Source organism: Prionailurus bengalensis, chromosome E4, assembly GCF_016509475.1.
Source record: "Prionailurus bengalensis isolate Pbe53 chromosome E4, Fcat_Pben_1.1_paternal_pri, whole genome shotgun sequence".
Lineage (NCBI taxonomy): Eukaryota > Metazoa > Chordata > Mammalia > Carnivora > Felidae > Prionailurus > Prionailurus bengalensis.
In genome coordinates, this window is record NC_057360.1 from 5,758,058 (window position 1) to 5,780,376 (window position 22,319).

At 37.0% G+C, this 22,319-nt stretch overlaps 1 non-coding gene across 1 annotated transcript; it reads right to left on the bottom strand.

Moving 5' to 3' along the window:
- Window positions 1–20,185: 20,185 nt before the first annotated feature.
- LOC122476679 lies at window positions 20,186–20,289 on the bottom strand. Its single transcript, XR_006295591.1, has one exon. It is a non-coding gene; the product is annotated as a U6 spliceosomal RNA (small nuclear RNA).
- Window positions 20,290–22,319: the final 2,030 nt, after the last annotated feature.

A 22,319-nucleotide genomic window follows, 5' to 3' on the forward strand; every position in this document is an offset into this window, starting at 1 on the left:
GTGTACATGAGTCACAATTTCTCCACATCTTCAGCATCACTTGTTATTTTCTGGAGTTTTGTTCGCTTGTTTGTTTGTCTATTGTGGCCGTTATAATAAATGCGAGGAATCATTGCTTTTAGTCTCCATGATAAAATCAAATAAAAACTATTATAACTTGATATTTTTACTGATTTATTTGTTTTGTTGAGTCTTCAGGCTGTTTTACCAACTTATTCTATTTGTTACTATAATTAACACTAATATAATCAGTTATTATTAATTATAATGACCAGTGAGCACTGAGCAGGGATTTGCTGAGTGCTACACAACCACTCTCTTGCCCAGATTTCACAACAACACCACAGAGAGTATTCTTACTGTATTGGTTCCATCTAACAAGTGAGAAAAAGATGCTTAGAGAGAAGTTAAGTATCTTGTCCAATGTTACAAAGCTTGCGAAGCTGTTATAAAGCTCATAAATACAGAAAATCTGACTCCTTCTTATGTCCCTATCTTTTGGTGGATCTTGAGAAGAAAAACTTCTTCCAAATCAATCTGACCCATTTGAGGGGGAATGAAAAATTTGCTGAATCATGGGAACTTTTAAATATGACTCTTTGCAAAGTACTTTAAAGCTTTTTGTAATATAAAAAAACAGCTTTATTGAGATATAATTCACCTACCATAAAATTCACCCATTTAAAGTGTACATATAGCTCAATGGCTTTTAGTATGTTCACAGATTTAGGGAACCATCGTCGCAGTCAATTTTAGAACATTTTTATCCCTCTAAAAGAAACTTTGGGGAAACTGATCCAAGATGTTAGCATAGGAAGACCCTAAACTCACCTCTTCCTATGGAAACACTGAATGTACACCCACATAGAGAGCAATTCCTCTTGAAGAAGAACTGAGGGCTGATTGAACAGCTTCTGCACAACAAATAATAGCAAGACCACATACAGAAAAGTAGCAGAGAGGAGATATGGTAGCTAAGGAAAGCCCACCCCCAACATGTTGACTTGCAATAGAAACTTGCAATGTCACTGAGGGGCTTGTGTAGAGACTCAGCACCCCTTCACTAAGCACAGTGAAAAAAAAATCAGTTAAAAGGCAACTAGACTATAAGTGAAAGAGATCTATTTGCTAACCCTAGAGTGTCAACCAAATATGTTGGGAACTGCTGGGACTATTTCAGTGTTGGAAGTACCCAGGAGTGCCATTTCTTACATTTCACCTCCATGTTGATAGCACAAGGCTGGAGGCAGATCCAAATGCTCTCACCAGCCTGCTAAGACTGCTCCACCATGCTCCAGACTCCTGTTCACACCACCTCCAACCATCTCCCCGAGATGGCCCTAGAGAGACATTCCCTACCCCCAAAATCCCATCGCATGCACCTGCCCTAGTTCCAGCCATCCTACTAATGTGGCCCCAGTGTGGCATGTCCTGGAATCCCTTGGGTCATTCCTGCTCCAACTCCAAGCATCTCACCAGGGATGCCCCAGCACAGCTCACCACTTGACCTCCTAGAGCATGCTCACATCAGCTCCAGCCAAATTGCCCAGGTGGACCTCAGAGCCCCTGGCTTGTGCCTGCTCCAGCCCCAGTCATCATTCCAAGGCACCCCTGGCACAAAATGCTCTGGGACCTTCTAGTCCACAACTGTTCTAGCTCCAGATAACCTGCCAAAGCTACCAGGCACATGCAATCTAAATAAGAGGTGCTCCTACACAAGGGCACTCCTTCAAGATCAGGAGAAGCAGATGTTCTATCTAATTCATAGAAACAAATACAGAGAGACAGGAGGGGGGGGGAGAGAGAGAGAGAGAGAGAGAACACAGAGAAATATGTTCCAAATAAAAGAACAAGATAAAACCCAGAAAAAAACTAGTGAAATGAATATGAGTAATTTACCTGACAAAGACTTCAAAATAATAATCATAAAGATGTTCACCAAATTTAGGGGAAGAATGGAAAAACACAGTAAGAACTTCAACAATGAGTTATAAAATACAAGAAAGAGCCTATCATAACTGAAGAATACAATATTGAAATGAAAAATGTACTGGAGGGGATCAACAGAAGATTAGATGATACAAAAGAATGCATCAGTGTTCTGGAAGACAGAATAGTGGAAGTCACTCAATCAGAACATCAAGAAGGAAGAAGAATTTAAAAAATGAGAAAGGTTTAAGGGACTTCTGTCCTCTGGGATAAAATCAAGCAACTAACATTTGCATTATAGAGGTCCCAGAAGGAGAAGAGAAAGAGAACGGGGCAGAAAACTTTATTTGGAGAAATAATGGCTGAAAAATAATGGCTGAAAATTTCTCTAATCTGGGGTAGGAAACAGACATCCAGGTCCAGGAATCCGGAGTACCAAATAAGATTAACCCAAAGAGACCCATACCAAGACATATTATAATTAAAATGGCAACAATTAGGGGTGCCAGGGTGGCTCAGTTGGTTACGGGTTCGACTTCAGCTAAGGTCATGAGCTCACAGTTTGTGATTTTGAGCCCTGCATCAGTCTCTGTGTTCACAGTGCAGAGCCTACTTCGGATTCTCTGTCTCCCTCTCTCTCTGCCCCTCCCCTGCTCTCTCTCTCTCTCAATAATAAATAAATAAACACTTTTAAAAATGGAAAAATTAAGATAAAGAGAAAACCTTACATAGTCACAAATAGAATCTCAAATAGTCACAAAGGAAACCCTATAAAACCATCAGCTATCTTTTCAGTAGAAACTTTGCAGGCCAGGAGGGAGTAGCAAGGATCTATTTAAAGTGCCCAAAGGGAAAATCTTCCAAACGAGAATATGCTACTTGGCAAGGTTATCATTCAGAATTGAAGGAAGGATAAAGAGTTTCCAGACAAGCAGAACCTAAAGGACTTAATCATCACTAAACTGGCCTTACAAGAAATGTTAAAGCACCTTCTTTAAGTGGGAAAAAAGTTGTAACTAGAAATAAGAAAATATGTGAAAGAAAAAAAAATCTCACTGGTAAAGGCAAATATATACTAAAGGCAATGGATCTGTCACTTAAAAAGTTAGTATGAAAGTTGAAAGACAAAAATACTAAACTTTATCTACTATAAGCAGTTACACATAAAATAAAAAGATTTAAAATATAATGTTGAAGACATAAAATGTTGGGGTTGGGGGAGTAATAATGTAGTGCTTTTAGAATGCATTCAAACTTGAGTTACTATCAGCTTAAAATAGATTGCTATGTATATATAGACCAGTATATATGAAACTAATGGTAACCATAAACCAAAAACTTATAATTGATACACAAAAATAAAGAGAGACTAACCCAAACATAACACCAAAGAAAACCATCAAACCATATGGGTAAAGACCAAAAGAAGAAAGGAATGAAGAACTATAAGACAACAAGAACAAATGAACAAAATAACAATAAGTATATACCTATCAATGATTACTCTAAATGTAAATGGACTAAATGCTCCAAAAATATATATATATAAGGTAACTGAATGGATTAAAAAGAAACCAACACCCATTTATATACTCCCTATAGGAGATTCATTTCAGGTCTAAAGACACACATGAACTGAAAGTGGAGGGATGGAAAAAGATTCCATGCAAATGAAAATGTAAAGAAAGCTGGAGTAGGAATACTCATATCAGACAAAATAGACTTTAAAACAAAGATTTAACAAAAGACAAAAGGCATTCATTGTGCAATGATAAAGGGGTCAATCCAAAAAGAGAATATAACATTTGTAAATATTTAAATACCCAACAAAAGTGCACCTAAATAAGTAAAGCAAATACGCAGACATACAGGGAGAAATTGACAATAATACAATAATAGTAGGGGACTTTAACACCCCACTTACATCAATAGATATATCATTCAGACAGAAAATTAACAAGGAAACAGTGGTTTTGAATGACCCATTAGACCAGATGGACTTAACAGATACATATAGAACGTTCCATCCAAAAACTGCTGAATGCACATTCTTTTCAAGTGTGCATGGAATATTCTCCAGGACAGATCACATGTTAGGCCACAAAAGAAATCTCAATAAATTCAAGAATATTGTAATCATGTATTGAGTGTCTTTTCTGACTACAATGTTATGAAAATAGAAATCAATTACAAGAAGAAAACTTTAAAAACACAAACACATGGAGACTAAACAACATGCCACTAAACAACCAATGCGTCGATAAAGAAATTAAAGAAGAAAGAAAAAATATCTCAAGACAAATGAAAATGGAAACACAACTTTCCAAAATCTATGAGAAATACCAAAAGCATTTCTAAGAGGAAAGTTCGTAGTGATGTAGGTCTACCTCAACAAATGAGAAAAATCCCAAATAAACAATCTAACTTTACGCCTAAAGGAACTAAGAAAAGAAGAACAAAGTTCAAAGTTAGTAGAAGGAATGCAATAATCAACACTAGAGTGAAATAAATGTTATAAAGCCTGGAGATACAATAAAAAATATTGCTGAAACTAAAAGCCAGATCTTTGAAAAGATTTTTAAAAATTGATAAACCTCTGGCCAGAATTATCAAAGAAAGAGAGACCAAATAAATAAAATCAGAAATGAAAGAGAAGTTACAACTGACACCACAGAGATATAAAATATCATAAAAGACTACTATGGACAAGTATATGCCAAAAAATTGGAAAACCTAGAATAAATGAATGAATTTTTTTAAGTTTATTTATTCTGAGAGAGAAAGAGAGAGTGAGCAGGGGCAGGGCAGAGAGAGAGGGAGAGAGAGAATCCCAAGTAGGCTCCACACTGTCATTGTAGAGCTGAAAGTGGGACTAGATCCCATAATCCATAAGATCATGACCTGAGCTGAAATCAAGAGTCAATGCCCAACCAAGACACCCAGGCACCTCTGGATAAATTCTTATAAACACATAACCTTCCAAGATTGAATCACAAAGAAACAGAAAATCTGAATAGACTGACTTCAAGTAATGAAATTGAATCAGTAATTTTAAAACTTCCCCCAAAAAACAAAACTTCACAACCAGATGGCCTCCCGGGTGATTTCTATAAAACTTGTAAAGAAGAGTTAGTACCCATTCTTCTCAAATTATTCCAAAAATGGGAAGTGGAAGGAAAGATTCCAAACTCATTTTTATGAGGTCAGCATTACCATGATACCAAAACCAAAGACACCCCCAAAAAGGAAAATTACGGGCCAATATCCCTGATAAATATGTAAAATTTTTCAACATGATATTAGCAATACATTAAAAGGATCACACACTAGGGCACGTGGGTGACTAGTTGGTTGAGTCCAACTTTGGCTCAGGTCATGATCTCACAGATAGTGAGTTCAAGCTCCACGTCGGGCTCTGTGCTGACAGCTCAGAGCCTGGAATCTGCTTCAGATTCTGTTTCTCCTCTCTCTGCCCCTTCCCCGCTCATGCTCTGTCTCCCTCTCTCTCTCTCTCTCTCTCTCTCTCAAAAATAAATAAACATTAAAAAATTTTTAAATGTTTAAACAAATAAATAAATAATAAATAAAAGGATCACACACTATGATCAAGCGGGATTTATTCCAGGGATGCAAGAATGATTTAACATCCACAAATCAATCAATGTGATAAACCACATTAACAAAACAAGGGATTAAAAATCCTATGATTATCTCAGTAGATGCAAAAAAAGCATTTGACAAAAGGCAACATCTGTTTATAAAAAAAAACTGTCAGCAAAGTGGGTATAGAAGGAAGATACCTGAATATAATAGAGGCTATACATGGCAAACATACAGCTAACATCATACTCAACCATGAAAAGTTGAAAGCATTTCCTCTAAGATCAGGAGAAAGGTATGGATGCACACTCTTGTCACTTTTATCCTCAATGTAGTATGGGAAGTCCCAGCCACAGCAATTAGGCAAGAAAATAAAAGGCATTCAAATTGGAAAAGAAAAGGTAAAATTGTCACTGTTCGCAGATGACAGCACTGTATGTGGGCATACCTCATTTTAATGCACTTTATTTTATTGCAGTTTGCAGATGAGTTTTTTACAAATTGAAGATTTGTGGCAATCCTGCACCAAGCAAGTCTATCAGTGCCATTTTTCCAAGAGTATTTGCTTATTCCATGTCTCTGTGTCACCTTTTGGTAACTTTCTCATTGTTCTTATATTTCTTATGATGATCTATGATCAGTGATTATCACTTACTAAAAACTCAGATGATACTCAAGTTATTTTTAGCAATAAGGCATTTTTAAAATTAGGGTATGAACATTGCTTTTTCAGACATACTGCTATGGCACACTTAATAGACTACAGTGTAGTGTAAACATAACTTTTATATTCAGTGAAACCAAGAAGTTTACATGCTTTACTGTGATATTTGTTTTTCACAATGGTCATGAATCAAGGCTACAATATCTCCAAGGTATGCCTGTATAGAAAACCCTAAGAACTCCACCAAAAACCTATTAGAACTAAAAATCAATTCAGTAAAGTTTCAGGATACAAAAGTAACATGCAGAAATTGATTGCATTTCTATACATAAATAAGAAGCAATTAGAAAAAGGAAATTAAGAAAATAATTCCATCTACAATTGCATCAAAAGGAAGAAATAAAATACCTAGGAATAAATTTAAATAAAGAGGTAACAGACCTGTATTTTGAAAATTATAAGATATTGATGAAAGAAAGATGACACAAATAAATGGAAAGATACAATGTGCTTACAGATTGGAACACAATTTTAGTATTGTTAAAATATCCATACTACCCAAAGCTATCCACAGATTCAATGCAATCCCCATCAAAATACCAACAGAATTTTTCACAGAACTAGAATAAAGACTCCTACAATTTTTATAGAAGCACAAAAGATCCCAAATACTCAAAGCAACCTAGAGAAGGAAGAACAGAGTTGGAGATATCATGCTCCCTGATTTAAAACTCTATTACAAAGCTAAATAACCATGGTACATGGCACTGTCATTAAAATAACATGGTACTGGCACAAAAACAGACATAGACAATAAAAGAAATAGAATATAGAGAGCCCAGAAAAAAGCCTACACATATATGGTCAATTAAAGGAGGCAAGAATACACAATGGGGACAAGACAGTCTCTTTGATAAACAGTGCTGGGAAAACTAGACACTTGGATGCAAAAGAAGGAAACTGGGCCACTATCTTACACCATTTACAAAAACAGCACAGAGGGAGGTTCCTCAAAAAATTAAAACTGGAACTATCGGATGATCCAGCGGTCTCACTTCTGGGTATTTATCTGAGGAAACACCAATTTGAGGAGATATATGTGCCCTTATGTTCACTACAGAATTATTTACAAGAGCTAAGATATGGACGGAACCTAAGTGTCCATTGATAGATATATGGATAAAGAATATGTGGTATATATATGTGTGTGTACATATATTTATATTTATGTATTTTATTTATAAATAATTGATCAGCCATAAAAAAGAATGAAGTCTTGCCATTTACGACAACAGAGATGGATCTACAGGGAAGTGAAATAAGTCAGACAGAGAAATAACATATGATTTCACTTACATGTGGAATCTAAACAAAACAAATAAAACAAAACAGAAATAGACTAAAAGATTCAGGAACCAAGCTTTTGGTGACCACAGCAGGGATGGGTCGGAGTCGGGGGGGTGGGGGGGTGAAATAGGTGTAGGGGACTAAGAAGTACAGACATACAGCAATAAAATAAATAACTAATGAGGATGTGATGTAGAGGATGGGGAATATATAGCCAATAACATTATAATAACTTTGGTGACATATAGTAACTAGGCTTTATAATGGGAATCATTTCACAATGTATAAGAATACTGAATCACTGTGTGGTCCACCTGAAACTAATAGGATATTTTATGTCAATTATATCTGAATTTAAGGGAAAAAAAAAACCCTTGGCACAAAAACAGACACTCAGATCAATGAAACAGAATAGAGAATCCAGAAGTGAACCCACAAACATATGGCCAATTAATCTTTGACAAAGCAGGAAAGAATATCCAGTGGAATAAAAACAGTCTCTTCACAAGTGGTGCTGGGAAAACTGGACAGTGACATGCAGAAAAATGAACCTGGACCACTTTTTTACACCATACACAAAAATAAACTCAAAATGGATGAAAGAACTAAATGTAAGACAGGAACCCGTCAAAATCCTAGAGGAGAAAGCGGGCAAAAACCTCTTTGATCTTGGCTGCAGCAACTTCTTACTCAACACATCTCCAGAGGCAAGGGAAACAAAAGCAAAAATCAACTATTGGGACCTCATCAAAATAAAAATCTTCTGCACAGTGAAGGAAACAATCAGCAAAACTAAAAGGCAACCGACGGAATGGGAGAAGATATTTGTAAATGACATATCAAACAGATAAAGGATTAGTATCCAAAATCTATAAAGAACTTATCTAACTCAACATGCAAAAAAACAAATAATCCAGTGAAAAAATGGGCAAGAGACATGAATAGACACTTCTCCAAAGAAGACATCCAGATGTCAAACCGACACATGAAAAAATGCTCAACATCATTCATCATCGGGGAAATACAAATCAAAACCACAATGAGATACCACCTCACACCTGTCACAATGGCTAACATTAACAACTCAGAAAATAACAGATGTTGGTAAGGATGTGGAGAGAGAAGATCTTTTTTGCACTGCTGGTGGGAATGCAAACGGGTGTAGCCACTCTGGAAAACAGTATCGATGTTCCTCAAAAAATTAAAAATAGAACTACCCTATAACCCAGCAATTGCATTACTAGGTATTTATCCAAGGGATACAGGTGTGCTGTTTCAAAGGGACACATGCACCCCAATGTTTATAGCAGCACTATCAGCAATAGCCAAAGTGTGGAAAGAGCCCAAATGTCCATTGATGGATGAATGGATAAAGAAGATGTGATATATATATATACACACACACACACACACACACACACACACACACACACACAATGGAGGATTACTCAGCAATCAAAAAGAATGAAATCTTGCCATTTGTAACTATGTGGATGGAATTAGAGGGTATTATGCTAAGCGAAACTAGTCAGCCAGAAAAAGACAAATATCATATGACTTCACTCATATGAGGACTGTAAGACACAGAACAGATGAACACAAGGGAAGGGAAGCAAAAATAATATAAAAACAGGGAGGGGGACAAAACATAAGAGACTCTTAAATATGGAGAACAGAGGGTTATTGGAGAGGTTGTGGGAGGGGGGGATGGGCTAAATGGGTAAGGGGCATTAAGGAATCTACTCCTGAAATCATTGTTGCACTATATGCTAATGAATTTGGATGTAAATTTAAAAAATAAAATCTAAATTTAAAAAAAGGAAAAAAAAACTAAAAAAAATATTAAAAAAATAAAAAGATAAATCTTATTTTCTCCAAATAACATTTCCCAAAGGAGATATTCTGTGGACCACATCTAGGGAAAATGTGCTGAAAGCACAGAGCCAGATGCGGGTGTGGGGCTTGAACTCACAAACCATGAGATCATGACCTGAGCTGTAACCAAGTCAGACACTCAGCCGACTGTCCCAAACTTGACTCTTACTTTAACAGAAGTGGAAGACTTGTTGCTATTTTTTTTCTTGGCTCCATGGTCATTCTGAACAATGCAATCAGTGCTGACAACTTCACTCTCAAACTGGATATCAGGCTCAAAAAGTATGGAAAAAATTGTTTCCTTTTATTAAAAGTTATTTTGAGGACTGAAAAAAAACCCTTTCTACTCTTTTTAAAAAAATTAATTTATTTTTTAATTTAAATCCAAGTTAGTTAACATATAGTGTAATAATGATTTCAGGAATAGAATTTAGTGATTCATCACTTACATATAACACCCAGTGCTCATCCCAACAAGTGCCCTTCTTAATGCCCATTGCCCAGTTAGCCAATCTCCCCACCCATAACCCTGCCAGAAACCCTCAGTTTGTTCTCTGTATTTAAGAATCTCTTATGGTTTGTCTCCTTCTCTGTCTTTAGCTTATTTTTGCTTCCCTTCCCTATGTTCATCTTTTATGTTTTTCAAATTCCACATATGAGTGAAATCACGTATTTGTCTTTCTCTGACTGATTTATTTTGCTTAGGGTGGTTCATTTTAGTTCCATCGACTATATTGGAAACGGCAAGATTTCATTCTTCTTGATCGTGAAGTAATATTCCATTGTATATATATACCACATCTTCTTTATCCATTCATCAGTGAATGGGCATTTGTGCTCTTTCCATACTTTGGCTATTGTCGATAGTGCTGCTGGCTATTGTTGATAGTGCTGCTGTAAATATTGGGGTGCACGTGCCCCCTTCGAATCAGCATTTTTGTACCCTTTAGACAAATACCTTGTAGTGCAATTGCTGGGTCATAGGGTAGTTCTGTTTTTGATTTCTTGAGGAACCTCCATACTGTTTTCCATAGTGGCTGCACCAGTTTGCATTCCCACCAACGGTGCAAGAGGATTCCCCTTTCTCCACATCCTTACCAACATGTGTTGTTTCCTGAGTTGTTAATTTTAGCCTCTCTGACAGTTGTGAAGTGATATCTCATTGTGGTTTTGATTTGTATTTCCCTGATGATGAATGATGTTGAACATCCATCTGGATGTCTTCTTTGGAAAACCGTCTATTCATGTCTTTTGCCCATTTTTTTCAATGGATTATTTGTTTTTTGCATGTTGAGTTTGAAAAGTTCTTTATAGATTTTGGGTACTAACCCTTCATCTTATATGTCATTTGCAAATATCTTCTCCCATTCTGTTGGTTGCCTTTTAGTTTTGCCAATTGTTTCCTTCACTGTGCAGAATCTTTTTATCTTGATGAGGTCCCAGTAGTTGATTTTTGCTTTTGTTTCCTTTGCCTCCAGAGACATGTCAAGTAAGAAGTTAGTGCGGCCGAGGTCAGAGAGGTTGTTGCCTGTTTTCTCCTCTGGGATTTTGATGGCTTTCTGTCTTATCTTTAGGTCTTTCATCCATTTTGAGTTTATTTTTGTGTATGGTGTATGAAAGTGGTCCAGATTCATTCTTCTGCATATCACTGTCCAGTTTTCCCAGCACCACTTGCTGAAGAGACTGTCTTTATCCACTGGATATTCTTTCCTGCTTTGTCAAAGATTAATTGGCCATATGTTTGTGGGTTCACTTCTGGGTTCTCTATTCTGTTCCATTGATCTATGTGTTTGTTTTTGTCCCAGTACCATACTGTCTTGATGATTACAGCTTTATAATACAGCTTTAAAGTCCAGAATTGTGATGCCTCCAGCTTTGGCTTTCTTTTTCTTTTTTTTTTAAATTTTTTAAAAATGTTTATTTTTGAGAAAGAGAGACAGAGCATGAGCAGGAGAGGGGCAGAGGGAGAGGGAGACACAGAGTCCAAAGCAGGCTCCAGGTTCTGAGCTGTCAGCACAGATCCCAATACGGGGCTTGAACCCATGAACTGTGAGATCATGACCTGAACTGAAGTCAGAAGCTTAACCAACTGAGCCACCCAGGAGCCCCTGGTTTTCTTTCTCAACATTATTTTGGCAATTCAGGGTCTTTTCTTATTCCATACAAATTTTAGAATTGTTTTTTTTTTTAGCTCTGTGAAGAATGTCGGTGTTATTTTGACAGGGATTGCACTGAATATGTAGATAGCTTTGGGTAGTATTGACATTTTAACAATATTTGTTCTTCCAATCCATAAGCATGGAATTTTTTTCCATTTCTTTGTGTCTTCTTCAATTTCTTTCATATGCTTTGTATAGTTTTCAGTGTATAAATCTTTCACCTTTTTGGTTAGGTTTATACCTAGGTATTTTATGGTTATTGGTGCAATTGTAAATGGGATCCATTCCATGATTTCTCTTTCTGCTGCTTCATTATTGGTGTATAGAAATGCAACCTATTTCTGTGAATTGATTTTATACCCTGTGATTTTGCTGAATTCATGGATCAGTTCTGGCAGTTTTGGGGTGGAATCTCTTGGGTTTTCTCTATAGAGTATCATGTCATCTGTGAAGAGTGAAAGTTTGACTTCCTACTTGCTGATCTGGATGCCTTTTATTTCTTCGTGTTATCTGATTGCTGAGGCTAGAACTTCTGATACTATTTTGGATAACAGTGGTGACAGTGGACATCCCTGTTGTGTTCCTGACCTTAGGGGGAAAGCTCTCGGTTTTTCCCCATTGATGATGATATTAGCTGTGGGTCTTTCATATATGGCCTTTATGATCTTGAGGTATGATTCTTCTATCCCTACTTTCTTGAGGTTTTTGTCAAGAAAGGATGCTGTATTTTGTCAAATGCTTTCTCTGCATTTATTGAGAGGATCATGTGGTTCTTATCCTTTCTTTTATTAATGTGATGTATCACATCGATTTACTTGTGGATATTGAACCAGTTCTGCATCCCAGGAATAAATCCCACTTGATTGTGGTGAATAATTCTTTTAATGTATTGTTGTAATACATTACATCAATGTATCTTGTTGAGAATTTTTGCATTCATGTTCATTAGGGAAATTGGTCTGTAGTCTTTTTTAGTGGGGTCTTTGTCTGTTTTTGAAATCAAGGTAATGCTGGACTCATGGAATGAGTTTGGAATTTTTCCTTCCATATCTATTTTTTGGAACAGGTTCAAAAGAATAGGTTTTAACTCTTCTTTAGATGTTTGGTAGAATTCCCCTGGAAAGCCATACGGCCCTGGGAGATTTTTGATTACTGATTCAACTTCTTTACTGGTTATGGGTCTGTTCAAATTTTCTATTTCTTCCTGTTTCTGTTTTGGTAGTTTATATGTTTCTAGGAATTTGTCCATTTCTTCCAGATTGCCCAATTTGTTGGCATATAATTGCTCATAATATTCTATTATTGTTTGTATTTCTGTGATGTTGGCTCTGATCTCTCCTCTTTTATTTGTGGTTTTATTTATTTGAGGCCTTTCCTTTTTCATTTTGATCAGTGTGGCTAAGGGGTTAGCAATTTTGTTAATTCTTTCAAAGAACCAGCTCCTGGTTTTGTTGATATGTTCTATTATTTTTTTTTTAATTTCAGTATCATTGATTTCTCATCTAATCTTTATTATTTACCTTCTTCTGCTGGTTTTAGGCTTTATTTGCTGTTCTTTTTCCAGCTCCTTTAGGTGTAAGGTTAGGTTATGTATCTGAGACCTTCTTTCCTTCCTTAAGAAGGCCTGGATTGCCATATACTCCCCTCTTATGACTGCCTTTGATACATCCCAGAGGTTTTGGACTGTTGCATTTTCACTTTTCATTGGCTTCCATGTACTTGTTAATTTCCTCTTTAATTTCTTGGTTAACCCATTTATTTATCAGTAGGATGTTCTTTAATCTCCAAGTATCCATGGTCTTTCCAAATTTTTTCTTGTGGTTGATTCCGAACTTCACAGCATTGTGGTCTGATAATATGCATGTATGATCTTGATCTTCTTGTACTTGTTGATGGTTGATTTGTAACCCAGTATGTGATCTGTTCTAGAAAACGTTCCATATACACTCAAGAAGACTTTGTAGTCTGTTGCTTTAGGATGAAATGTTCTGAATATATCTTTTAGGTCCATCTAGCCCAGTGTATCATTCAAAGCCATTGTTTCCATGTTGATTTTCTGCTTAGATGATCTGTCCATTGTTGTAAGTGGGGTGTTGAAGTTCCCTACTATTATGGTATTATTATCAATGAGAGTCTTTATGTTTATGATTAATTGATTAGTATATTTGGGTACCTTCAAGTTAGGGGCATAAATATTTACAACTGTTAGATCTTCTTGGTGGATAGACCCCTTAATTATGATATAATGCCCTTCTTCATCTCTTATTACAGCCTTTATTTTTAAATCTAGTTTGTCTGACATAAATATGGCTATTCCAGCTTTCTTTTGATGACCATTAGCATGATAGATGGTTCTCCATCCCCTTATTTTCAATCTTCAGGTGTTTTTAGGTCTAAAATGAGTCTCTTGTAAGCAGCATATAGATGGGTTTTGTTTTCTTGTCCATTCTGATACTCTATGTCTTTTGATTGGAGCATTTAGTCCATTTACATTTAAAGTGACTACTGAAAGATATGATATTAGTGCCATTGTGTTGCCTGTAGAGTTGGTGTTTCTGGTGATGTTCTCTGGTCCTTTCTAGTCTTTGTTGCTTTGGGTCTTGTTTGTTTTATTTTGTCTTTTCTTCATTCAAAGAGTCCTCTTTAAAATTATTTGCAGGGCTGATTTAGTGGTCAAGAACTCCTTTAGTTTTGGTAAGCTATCACCTCTTATCCCCCAGCCCTTCCCACCCAGCCCTAAGCAACCTCTTTTTTGTCTGTATTTACCTATTTTGGATTTCCAAATGAATAGGATCATACAATATATGGTCTTTTGTGATTGGTTGCTTGCACACAAGCATAATATTTTTAAGGTTCATCCATGTTGTAGCATGTATCAGTGCTTCATTCTTTTTTAATTGTCAAATAAAATTCCATTATGTGAATATAATGGAATATATATAAACAATATAAACATTTTGCATAAACATTTTGTTTATCCATTTGTTTGTTGATTTACCTCCACCTTTTCGCTATTATGAGTAATGCTGCTATAAATATCTGTGTACAAATTTTTGTGCAGACATATTTTTCAATTTCTCTTGAATATATATCTAGGAGTGGAATTGCTGGATAATATGGTAACTCTATATTTAATCACTTGGAGAACTTCCAGACTGTCTTCCAAAGCAGCTGAAACATTTTATATTCCAAATAGCAACATGTGAGGGTTCTTGTTTTTTCTACATCCTTACCAACACTTGTTGTTATCTGACTACTTAATTCTAGCCAGCCTAGGGGGTCTGGAGTGGTAGTTCATGGTGAGATTTACATTTCTCTGATGACTAAAGATGTTGAGCATCTTTTCTTGTGCTTATTAACAATTTGTATATCTTCAGAGAAATATCTATCCAGACACTTCGCCCATTTTTAAATTGAGTTATTTGCTTTTTTTTTTTTTTTGAGTTAGGAGTTACTTAATATATTCTACACACTAATCCTTTATCAGATATATAATTTTCCCACAACTTCCATTCTTTGGGCTCTTTTTATTTTTTGATGGTGTATTTGAAGCATAAAAGTTTTCAATTCTGGTGAAGTCCAACTTGCCTGTTTTCTTTTGTTGCTGGTACTTTGAGAGTCATTAATAAGAATTCTTTGCCATATCTAAGGTCGGAAAGATTTACTTTAAGAGTTTTATAGGTTAACCCTTACATATAGGTCTTCGATCCAGTTTGACTTAATTTTTATCTCTAGTGTGAAATGAGTCCAACTCCATTCTTTTGCACAGGGCTATCTACTTGTGTCAGCACCATTTGTTGAAAAGATTGCTCTTTCCCCACTGTATGATTTTGACACACTTGTTTAAGAACACCTGACTGTAGATACATGAACTACTTCTGGATTCTTGATTCTATCCTGCTGATCCATATGTCTATACTTATGCCAGTACCACATTTTCCTGATTACCACTGCTTTGTAGTAAGCTTTGAAATCAGGAAGTGTGAGTCTTTTTACTTTGTTCTTTTCAGGATTATTTTGACGTTGGTTGGTATCTTGCAATTCCCTATAAATTTGAAAATCAGTTTATCAATTTTTACAAAGAGTTCAGCTGGGATTTGGAGAGGGATGGCTTTGAATCTGCAGATTCACTGGAGGAATATCGTCATCTTAACAACATTAAGCCTTCCGGTCCATAGGCATGAGATGTTTTCCTATTTATTTACATCTTTCAATATTTTGTAACTTTTAAATATAAATTTTGGACTTCTTCTGTTAAACTTATCCCTAAGGATTTCATACTTTTTAACACTATTATGTGTTTTAACACTTTTTAACACTATTATTCTTTTTAACACTAGTCCTAGTGGACTTTTTAGTGGATTCTTTAAGATGAGAATTCTAAAACTTCTACATCTTGTGGAAGAATCACTGATCTCACAAGGTTTGCTTTCAGAGAATAATTTACTACCCCAGGAGACAATGGATGAGATCCAAAATCTAATTGAAAAGGTGAAAAAAATTGGAAAATTATCAGCAAGACCTCTCAGATAGAAGTGAATAGGTCATTATGGAGGAGGCTTTCATTTTCAGTAATATTAGGATTACAGGTGCCAGTTGTTGCTTAACAAAGGTAGATGCTTCAGAGTAACACTATCCAATACAGCTTTCTGTAATGGAAATGTCTTATACCTATATTGTCCAAAACAGTAGCCCCTGGCCATATGTGGATATTTACATTTAAAATAATTAAAATTAAATAAAATTTGAATTTAAAATAATTAAAATAAAATTTAAATTTTAGTTCCTCAGGCACACTGGCCACATTTCAAGTGCTCATTAGCTACATATATGGTATTGGATGGCACAGATAATAGAATATTTCTATCATCACACAAAGTTCCATTGGAGAGTGCTGACCTAGAGTCTCCAGTAAAGAAGCCACTGGGTTGGAGGGACATAAGAAAGAAGCAAATGGTATTTCCATCCTTAAATGATTCACAAAAAGCAAATTCAGTATGTTAGCTGATCCAATTAATGCCTTATCTATAACTTTTACATATATGTTGGAAGAAAAAGGAATTCACAATTAATGTTTTCCCTGTACTCTTTAAGAAAGGCAGAAATATGAACAATGGGGAAAGAAAAAAGAAGAATTGTGTATTCTAAAGATTCAGGATTTTGAAAATCTAGTGTTAGTTATAAAGAAAAACCATTTCAAGTAAAAAAAAACCAAACCATGGTGTTATAACACTTCTCTGTGAAATCCTGCAGACTCTTCCTGCCTCTGGCTACAGTGACAAAGACCTGATTCAACTTCAAACTCTACACTTACAAGTGTGACCTTGGGCAAGTTACTTAATCTCTCTGTGTAGAGGTTCTCTCTTCTGCAAAATGAGAAAAGGAAAAGCATGTGAAGCACCTAGACATGTATCTAGTACATAGCAGGCATTCAATACATATTAGATATTATTATTACCAGAGGGGGAGATAATATCATACAGAAGATTGATTTGTACTTAAAAACCTTGACATGACTTCTCATTGCCTATAGAGTAAAACCCAAGATTCTCCATGTGTCCCATAGGGCACAAGTCTGGTCTGTATTTACCACTCAAGTTTTCTCTCTCGATGATCCACCTGGGACTCTTGGCTTTACTAACACCATGCTGCTTGCAGTTATTCCAGAAGGCATGCCATTTTAGATTTCCACAACTTGCTCATGCCATTCCTTCTGTCTGGAAGCTCTCTATAGTCTTCTTGGCCCAGTTAACATGTGATGATCCTTTAGGACTCAACGACAGTGGGTTAGGAGACTCTTTGGAGGATTTCCATTGCTTTCTCACCTACTGCTTTATTTTGGGGGTTTCTTTGGTGGTGGTGGTAGTGGTGGTTTTTTTTGAGAAAGAGAGAGCATGCACACACACAAGTGAGAGAGGGGAAGAGGGAGAGAGAGAGAGAGAGAGAGAGAGAGAGAGAGAGAATCTTAAGCAGGCTCCACTCCCAATGTGGAGCCCAACTCCTCACAACCATGAGATCATGACCTGAACTGAAATCAAGAGCTGGTGACTTAACTGACTAAGCCACCCAGGTGCCCCCTCACCTACTGTTTTACATTGAAATTATCTGGTTAGGGGTCTGTCTCCACCAATAAGTAGAAAACACTAAGTGTCAGATGCTATGTTATGCTTTGAGGGTATAAGGAGGAATAACAAATACGTTCTTGCCCCCACTAAGCAGAGTTTGAAAACAGAGAGGGACCATATCTCTAGTGCCTCTTTATATTCTCAAAGCCTAGCATATGTGTGGCACACAATAAGTACGTAAAAACACTATCAAAACAGCCAGAATCTGATGTGTAGAGAAAGGACTGCCTAGCCTAGCACCTAACTTCCTCCCAATGAGGTTCCTTGAGTGTTTTAAAGGAGGAATTGCAGTGAATGAGCAGAGAAAATTCTAGGTGATGTTATGCATGTCCCTCAGGCACATAAAGTCCCCTTACCCCCCCCCCCCCGTCCTTTGTGAGGACACCAGCATTGTCTCAGCGACCCATGGGCTCCTAGATCTCTTTCCACCACACCCATTTCCTCTTTTCTGTTGGAAAGCAATGGATAGAAGAGGTTTGATTAAATAAATTAATTTAATCTTAAGATTTTAATCTTAAAGATTAAAAAAAAACTCACGTAACAGTTGATAGCTTAAAGGTTAGCCTATGCTCCTTTTCCTAGTGCATCAGCCCTTCTGATACAGAAATCCAAATGTAAAAGTCTCTTGTCATATATAGAACAAAGAACTCTCACTGCTCTATCTGGGAACAGAGAGGGCACTACTACAGAGAATTAGCTCCTTGTCCAGTGCAGAAACAGCATCTAGACTAGCAATTTTTAAAATATTTATTTATTCACACACACACACACACACATGCACACACACACGTGAGTGGGGGAGAGGCAGAGAGAGAGGGAGAGAGAATCCTGAGCAGGCTCTGTGCTGTCAGTGCAGAGCCCAATGTGGGGCTTAATCCCATGAAACATGAGATCATGACCTGAGTTGAAATCAAGAGTCAGACACTCAACAGACTGAGCCACCCAGGTGCCCCTAGACTAACAACTTTCTACCAGAAGTACTCCATAGTGCTGGTGATATAAAGATAATCTGGGTAATATAAAGTGAAATTGGTTAAAGAGATAAGCTTCTTAAAGAAGATTCATTTAAGAGGACATTTGAATGCTGGAAATAGAAATTGCCAGCCATATGGAAAGACAAGACTGTATGGAAAGACATTCTCGGGGCCAGTGGAACCTTACAGCATCCTCAGTAATAGCAACTTGTAGTTTTCCTGGATGGGCATTAGTGGGTCAATTATTATGGATGTAATATTATATCAGATAGGTAGTATCTAATATTATATTGGATAATATATTCTGACAAAGACAGTTCAGGAGTTCTGTCCCACAGATAGTTAAGGTTACTTCATAATAACTATAGCTACCTGACACTCAACCTCTGGGGCTTCCCCAATATACAGACTAAGATAATCAGGAACGACAAACGTGTGCCATGTTAGATAAAGATACGTGACTGTTTCCCACCACACCAAGAATTCCATGAAGGCAGAGACTCAGGCTCATTCAGCTCTAGATGCATAATGCTAATATGGTGGTTGGCCCAGAGAAAGAAACTGGAACTTCTCGTTGAGTAGCAGGAAGAAGGCCAGGAAAGAAAGAGAGATAAAATGGAAACAAGAATGATCTGAGGCTCCCTAGGGCCAAAGATGGCCACTACCCAGGGACTTACAGGGACACTCAGGAACAGTAAATGGTCTCATCCATGCCAATCAACCATAAATGGGATCCTCTGTGGCCAAAAGCACAACAGTTGAATTAAATCAGTTTTACCAAGAGCTCTGTTCTTTCATTTCACTATCTCTTTAGCAGTTGTAAAGACTAGTGTATATTTTATCAGCTACAGGAGAAATAAAAACTGTAATAATAAAGTTGTCATAATAACCTTGTCCCAACTGTTCATAACTTTCTAAAATTTCAGTGTTTTGGCTAGTGTTTTTTCTACTTGCTATCAGTCCAAAGGTAACTTTTGGAAGTTTGAGGAAAAAACTGTCACATTATTTCTAATTCGGTAAAAATTAAATCCTCATCATTTCCCCCTTACAATAACACACACAATAGAAGTAAAATATAGAATCAAATATCTCCCTAAGGTGAAACAATAAGAATTTGGAGTTCAAGTTAGGAAATGTTGATTATTCTTTTTCTAATCAAAAACAGCATTTGAAAAAGATTTTAATGTTTATTTATTTTTGAGAGCGAGAGAGAAGAATTTGGAGTTCAAGTTAGGAAATACCTATTATTCTCTTTTTCTAATCAAGAATAACATTTAAAAATTTTTTTTAATGTTTATTTATTTATTTTTGAGAGAAAGAGAGAGTACATGAGGGGGAGGGACAGAGAGAGAGAGAGAGGGAGACACGGAATTTGAAGCAGGCTCCAGGCCCTGAGCTGTCAGCGTAGAGCCGGCCTTGGAGCTCAAACTCACAAACTGCGAGATCACGACCTGAGCCAAAGTCGGATGCGCAACCGACTGAGCCACCCAGGTGCCCCCAAAATAACCTTTTTTTTTAATGGAACTCTTCACGAATTTGAGTGTCTTCCTTGCCCAAGGGCCATGCTAATCTCTGTACCATTCCAATTTTAGTATATGTGCTGCTGAAGCCAGCACCAAAATAACATTTTTGATACAAGTTTTACTTTGCCTTTGTACGTAGGCATAATGATATTTTACCTTTAAATGACCCAAAGCTCCAGTGCTAAATTATGTTTTCCTTCAAGGAGGATATAATTTCATATTCAACCAGCACAGCAATTTCAGGCTTACCAATTAAGTCTGTAGAAGGAATTATCATCCTTCTAGTTATGATCCTTCTTGCCTAGCAGGAACTGCGGAATGAAACCAAGTCCCATATAAAGGTTAGGGAGGCAATCCAGCAAAGTGAAGGAAACTGGATGTGAAATTTTGAAAGCACCATTCATACTTGCTGTGTTTCGCATTAGTAACTAGTCTTCCTGCTTGGAGACGAGATATTTCCCAACTTGCACTTTGCACTGGTTAAAATCTGGAGCGTCATTTTGCCTCTTAATCTTGGTTGGTGCTGACACCCAGTTTGCTCTTTTACAGCTGGCTCCGACCAACAATAAAAGTAACCATTTGTAAAGTCAAATAACAGGAGTAGTTCTTAGGGAGACCAGCAGCCAGACTGATTCACCAAGCTGGCCCCCTTCCCAGGAATAAAGAAAATGCTAGGTAGCTGTCGTAGCGGTTATCCTGGGTGACACTCAGGATTCCCAACCGCATGGCTGGTCAGGCGAGTTAAAGAATGTCTGGGACTAGGGCAATAATGGAGGGGACCGAGCTGCGGCAAGCCCTGAATTAAGTTGGTACATTCAAAGTTGCCATAGAAACCCTCCCTGAATGTCCTCCCTTCTGCAGAACTGAGCTGATGTTTAAATGTTAATATGCCTTCTTACATTTCGTGATATGTGAAATAGAAAGCAGATAAACACGAAAGAAAGAAAACATACTCGGAGGTCTGGAATACTTGAGAACTGAATACTTTTCCCATCCTAAGTTAGCCTTTTAAACCAGTGCCTAAAGGAGGGGTGGTGTGGGTAGCAGCGGCTGGGAGCTGTTCAGGGCAGTCTTTATGCCTCTAGGTCCAATGCCGCGCTCTGAAAGGCACCGCTGAAATTCAGCTAACCCAGCTTGCACTTGCAGCCAGATGACAAGCAAAGTGGCCTTTCAATAGCAAACCTCCAGGAGGAAATGCCAGTTCGCACTCATGAGAAGTTTCAGTCACTGTACATCCACATTCGATTTTCACCGCTCACTGTCCACGAGAAAACATTTGGAGGCTCTTTAAAGCCGGTTACATGATCAATTAATCTATAGTATGTTTTAAATAAATATTTCTGGTAAATGTAACAAAAACCGGCATTTGTATGGCTTGCACCTAAATTATCATCATCATTGCGAAGCAGATGCGGAACGCAGAGACGAGGCAAACAATCAGGACTGTAATTTGCTCAGTAACATTGTTTTAGATCTAATTAGTGCTTATGCAGATCCTTTACAAAAATGTGAAAACTGCACCAGGATGTAATTGTTTAATGAATTTAGTGCAAAGCGCATCTGCATAAATTCCATTTTAGCTGGAAAAACTAAGTTCAACTGCTATTTGCTCCAGAGCCAAAACATTGTGAATCGTGCCCACAGTGCCTTAGCCCTGCTTTGCTGGCTTGGGTATTTCAAATAAATACTACAAAGTTAAAGCCTCCAGCTGCAGACCAACCCATCTGTAGATGTTTGTTATATTTGGCAGTATTGTAGAATGATTGTGCCTTCCTGCTGGAAGAAAAAAAAAAAAAAAAGAAGGGGGGGGGGAAACAAGGTTCTGTCAGCAAAAAAAAAGTAAAAGTTTGGAATATGCATCACCCAACAAAAGTGGAGTTTTGAATGGGAGTCTAGTTTATGTAGCAGTGAATTTTAAGCACCTGTTAGCATGGAGCCCACCATGTAAACCCAATAATATCCTTCTTCTCTGTTCTCCCCCACATTTAATTTCTGACAAAACCACGGAAATTTGAATTGGACATGTGTTTGAATGCAACGAAATTTGAGCTTTTTCTTTAGATTTCAGGGAGGGCTCTAGTCACTTCTTTGTGATGGGTGTTTAAAGATCAATATTCGTAACT